Consider the following 5942-nt stretch of genomic DNA (forward strand, 5'->3'; position numbering starts at 1 on the left):
GGTAGGGAAGCGATGGCATCCCACTGTGCCGAGTTCATCGCCGCTCGCGACCTCACAACTATGTGGGAGGAATTTGAAGATGCCAAGCCCAAATGGGCGGTAGAGCAAGAGGCGGCCAAAGCCGCACAGAGGGAGTGGAAAAGTCAGAAAGCACTCAAGAAAAGAGAGGCCTGCCGCCGCAAGAAGAAAAGGACACACGTGCTGCTGCGGAGAGGTCGGCGGAGATCCAAGCACGGTGGGGTGTCGCCGACAAAGCCAGGAAGGAGAACGACAGCGTCTCGCCAGCATGTGAGAAGTAGTAGTACTAGTAGTTAGTGTGTGTGTGAGTACGAGCATGTACCAGTACTACTAGTTACTACTGTAGTTTTTAGAGCAAATTACCAGTACATTAGCCTAGACTAAATGGAAAAATTCCTATCCTAAGCATCAAATGGCATCTCTTTCTCTATAGGAATTGAGATGCACGTCATCTCACTTCCTATGATTTTCATATTCCTATCCTATGAACGAAAGGAGGCCTCTGTTGGAGTAACTACTGTAGCTAGCAGTACTGCTGGTACAGTAGTTTTCTTCAAGAAGCGGAATTCGACGAAGTCATGATGGTTCCTTCATCGAAGCAACTTCAAAGTGGGAAGTCGGCCTGTGATTTGACGGCTCATTAGTCATTGTTACTGCGGCGCGACAACCTGGATGACTCCCTTGGAGTTCTGCGTGCATGGCAAGTGGACCAGGATGGTCGACGTCCCACATCGAACGGAAGTATTCTTTCCGATATCGAGGAGCAAGGAAACCGTGTGGTATAGTATCACTGCTGATTGGTTCGCAAAAAAATAGTATCACTGTCGATTTATAATTATTATTTTTCCTGATGAATGCTAGCGTTTCAACTCTTACGATGAAGGGTGCCAAACACGGCACGTGCTGGATGTCCCACACATCAGTGAAAGGAGTGGGACATGAACAGCGTGGTAGAGCCCAGCGTAAAAAAACAGCGTGGTAGAGCGTCTCCACTTCTTCCACTTCTGGGTCGGAGACCACACGTAGTAGTACTTAGTGGTATGAACGATACAAAGTGCGACCTGGAGACAAAGACACGTCTAGTTGGAAGGTCTCGGGGCATACACGTAAACAAATATAAAAGTTAATATGTGCCTCCAACTAATATAGTAGTAGTAGAGTACTTAGGCACGTACTCCATAACATCACCGTGCATTGCACATACAACATTTAGTGGTAGTACGTAGTAAGAGACAAATGCCGCCCAAGAGTTCCCTTCTCGACCTACTTTTGGGTGTTTGGTAGAGTGTAAGGAGGGTGCATGAGTCCACACTAGTTTAGCACAAATACACTAGAAGCATGCATGAAGAGAGCATGCATGAAGAGGGGTGTTGAGTTGAGCATGCATGAAGAGGGAACAACTATGCTGAGAAGAGAACGCAACCAAACACACCCTATATGCCACGCATGTTCATACCATTTGTGCCTTTCTACTTCACTTACTGCGCTATATTACTCAGGTTCATACGTCCACTCCTGGGTACATGTTCGTCTCGTAGTTCCAGTCCCACGTGTTCTTCATATAGATGGAATGATCCTTGCATAACACGTGCACCTTGATGCTAGATGTCTCGCGTGTTGGCAAAAGGATGAACAAAGCTCACGTAAACAAATAGAGTGGAAGAACATAGATTCCGGACGACCGATAAGGAGCAAGGAACCTCGTGGTGGAGTGTCTGCACTCATAATATTTAATATTACTCAGTGATATAAAATTAACCAATCATCTCCACAGTTGACTGGAAGAGTACGAAACACGGCAGCCCAGTGTAGTATCATACTAGTACATGGCTAACCCATGCTATCACCATATTTCTTGGCTTCCGTGCGACACCTATCTCTAGTAATCCAGTAGCCTGTATCGCTTCTCCCTCCTCGTCTCTATCAAAGTGCGGCGGGCTGGTGTTTCTGTCGTCTATTGAGGTCGGTTAACTATCACATGTTAGCGACATGCCAAGAGCATTCTAAAAAAATTCCATTCACGTTCTGTTTCAAAAATAAAAAAATCCTTTCACGTACGAATTTGCCTGTATGCTTTGAGCAACTTGCATGTCCTATACTGCTCCTGTTTGATACTCTAACTTAGCTAGAGGTTAGACTAACTCATGACTAACCCTGAACTAACTGTAGCCAAAGAGGTGTTTGGGTGACAGGGTTAGATTGACAATAAATGCACTTCATGGAGAGAGAAAAGTGATTTTTCACTGGTCCCAATGAGAACTATCTCTAGTTAGCACCTCTTGGGTGGGATAGTTTTTTTGGTGGGTTCGGTGCAACTTGCTCCAATTTAAACCCTCATGCTTGGATAGTTTAGGGCTATTTGAGCCCCAACTAGCTCAAACTAACTCTAACCCATGGATCCAAATAGGGCCTATGGCCAGTCTCGACGCGGAGCAGTCGCGTCCACCGGGAAGCGGCGCTCTCTCGGCCGTCGCGCCACTTCAAAGCCGGCGCCAGTGAGAGGTCGCCTCCGCTCTGGCCGGGCATTAATGCGGCACTAACGCTCCAGGGGGACGCTGACCGTTTCACACGAGAAGCGCGCGCTGGCAAGGGAGTATAGGTTTTGAACCGTTTCAGGTGTAGTACAGGTAGTTTGCAAAACTACACAATTATTGCACTCAGTTTCCTAAGAAATTGTGGTAAAAATGTTACTCCACAGCCCGCTTCCCTTCTCCTTCCTCTTCCACCACCCACGCACGTCCGCGGGAAGCGACCGGTCAACCCTTATATAGGAGTGCTAGCACAAAAAGATGCATGCATGACCACTAAAATTTCCATATTAAAGCGCCACTCCGGTGGGAGTATGGCGTATGTTGTTACCTTCGGCCAGCCCATGGCTACCGGGCGACGGCAATCAGAGAAGAGGCGACGGGAGGGGAATGAATGCAGCTACTGTTTGGGTTCGCCTTCCGGCTTAAATAAATGCGCAGCATCACGTGTACCCGCTGGTGCACAAATTGTAACATACGTGTCTACTTAAGTGGGCGTCACGTAACTGGTGTGTGTGTGAGAGAGATTCTGAGAAACAAAGTGCGTGTGATCGACTCTACTCTTCAGACATGTACTCAACCTTTTGCATCGGGATATAACTATAATGGTATTTACTTTAGCTAGTGATTTATGTGGCCATGTTAACGTGGTTGTGTCAAAAAAATGTCACTTCCTGCTTGTGATTTGCGTTATATAATTACAAGCAAGATTCTCGTGCATTGCACGGAACATCAATATGCATTTTTTTTACAGAACACCTGTTGTGATTGACCCATGCAGGAGTAATCCCATGTGTAAAAACTAGTGATATCTCAAGAATTTTATCTGAAAACTAGTATCTCGAGAATGTCATCGAAAAAATGAAAGATGAGAGATAAGGCAAGGAGGAGTGGAGCGTGGTGGTGACTGGTGGTCGGAATGGGAGGAGGCATGGGGATGGACGGCGCCGGCAGGCGGCAGCGGCCACCATGCATGCTAGATTGTTCCAGAGACTTATTCCTTTTTTAATTACTGAGCAATGAGGTTGCGAGAGATAATGATGTGGAGAGAGGTGCCGGTATCTTTTGTAAAATTATCATAGTTTGCTTTCTATCCTCAGATATAGATCATATGGTCTGTATTACAAGATGGCAGGCACACCATCACCACCAACTCATTTTTTTATAAGGGTACAGATGATAAGTTTGCTGACTACTAAAGTAAAGTGGAATTTGTCCATGTTATGCAAGTAAATAAAGGTGATTGTTTATCTGTCAGGACCCCGACTCGATGCCACATCGATCCAGCATGTAACACCTCATATCACTTTGCGGCCTCACGCACGGTATCCCCACGGGTGTCGCCTTACCTTTGCCCGGGACCGTCTGCGCCTTTTGGCACACGTATATGATGGTGTCGCTAGCATCCATATGATAAAGAGCCCGGGCTGACATGGCTAGTTGTAAACCCAAAGTGGCACTAACCTACAGGGACAGGCATCCATGACCCAGCATCGAACGTGTCGGTCATCAGCGAGTGAATCCAGGCTGTAGCACTGGGCTAACAGGACTCTGGTGAACCGGGCTATAGCAGGCTAACAGGACTCCGGTATACATCGCGTGACATTTCCCCGAAGGGACAGACACAGGATCGAAGAAGGACACATGCCGGCCAGCCTAAGTGTTCCGGAGCAGTAGCAAGCTACCAGGGCTCAGTGGAAGCACTAGGAGACATTTCCCGGTAAGAGAGGCTACTAAGGATAAACAACTAGATAGTCAGATCCCACACATAGCAATACACATTACACGTACGCATAACATGCAAGTATGTGCTGTACAACATGGCATCACATCATAACTCAACAACTTATATAGATAAAGGCTCAGAAGAGCCATCACAGCATTATTACAAACAGGGGTCACATGACCCAACAGTCAGAGCAATCAAGCAACAAGCGGAAGCATTACATGTCTGAGTACAGACATTTATAAATGAAAAAGGCTGAAAGCCTAACTATCTACAACGTCCGCTCAAGATCGTAGCTGAGGTACTAGCTACTAGTCGAAGTGCACGAGAACACTAGTAAGACCGAAGTCTCCGCTGCAAAAACATAAATAAAGCAACATGAGTACAAAGGTACTCAGCAAGACTTACATCAGATCCTATCATACATGCATTTGTATCAAGAGGGTAACGTGGGGTTTAGTTGCAGCAAGCCAGCTTTGACTCTGTGGCTATCCTGTTTTACGACTACCAGAAACTCTTGAGGTGAAACAACGTACACGAGTCCACTAATCACCATACAATACACTACTATGGGTTCATCCCCGTCTCCCTACGAGAAGGCCATCCATAGCACTCACACTTGTCTTGAGCATTTTATAGTATCCACTTCAAGTTGTCTATGTACCATGTAAGCATCCAAGAAGTCCATAACCGCGGACCCGGCTATTCGAATAGATCATGTTAACCCTGCAGGGGTGTACTTCTTCACACACGCTCTCGCCACTTACCGCCATGTACACGTCATGTATCTCGGCAACCTTCAAGCGGAAGCCTGGCGAGGGTGTCGGCCATGACCTGACTAACCACACAAGACTCTAATCCAGGTTTATCGCCTATTCGGGTTCCATCCGCAAGGAGATCCGGCCGGGGTGTCGCTTACGGCCCCAAACGATGTGTACAGGGTTCCCGAGCCCACCATCCGGGTGCCACTCGGTACACCAGGCCACGTGTGCCTAGTCTGTCCCAAGCCCACCCTGCCGGGTGCCACTTGGTAGAAAAATAGCACTACCTACAAACACCAGAAACTAGTTGCGATTCCTGGACAGAGATCAAGTCGGTTAATAAGTCGAGAGGGCTTGGAGCGCCCGGAGCCCAATGTGTGGTAGTATCGAGTCATTGGACAACATACATAGAACTCGGTGCTTAAGGACGGTTCCAGTGAGACAACCCACCATGTACTCCTACATGGCCTCTCACCACTACCTTTACCAAATCGTGTTCACACACTTAACTCTCGGCATCAGAACATATCATAACACTCCAATTCATTCACAATGAATCAGACCTGACACAACTCTAAGCAATGGCAGGCATAGCATGGTAGGAACACAACAATGGCTTCAATCAACTCCTACACATGCTAGTGGGTTTCAACTATTTACTGTGGCAATGACAGGTCATGCAGAGGAATGGGTTCAACTACCGCAGCACAAAGTAGCAGACGAATCGTTGTTGTCCTAATGCAATAACTGAGAGCAGGAGCGAGAGAGTAGGGTTTTATCGAGATGAACAAGGGGGTTTGCTTGCCTGGTAAAACAACAGAGGAGGCACTGCTTCACAGACAGGTACTCTGGAACGGTCTCCGGAGCAAGACCTATCGAGAAGGAACGGTGCCGGCAATCAATACACAA

Source organism: Triticum aestivum, chromosome 7A, assembly GCF_018294505.1.
Source record: "Triticum aestivum cultivar Chinese Spring chromosome 7A, IWGSC CS RefSeq v2.1, whole genome shotgun sequence".
In the NCBI taxonomy this organism is placed as follows: domain Eukaryota; kingdom Viridiplantae; phylum Streptophyta; class Magnoliopsida; order Poales; family Poaceae; genus Triticum; species Triticum aestivum.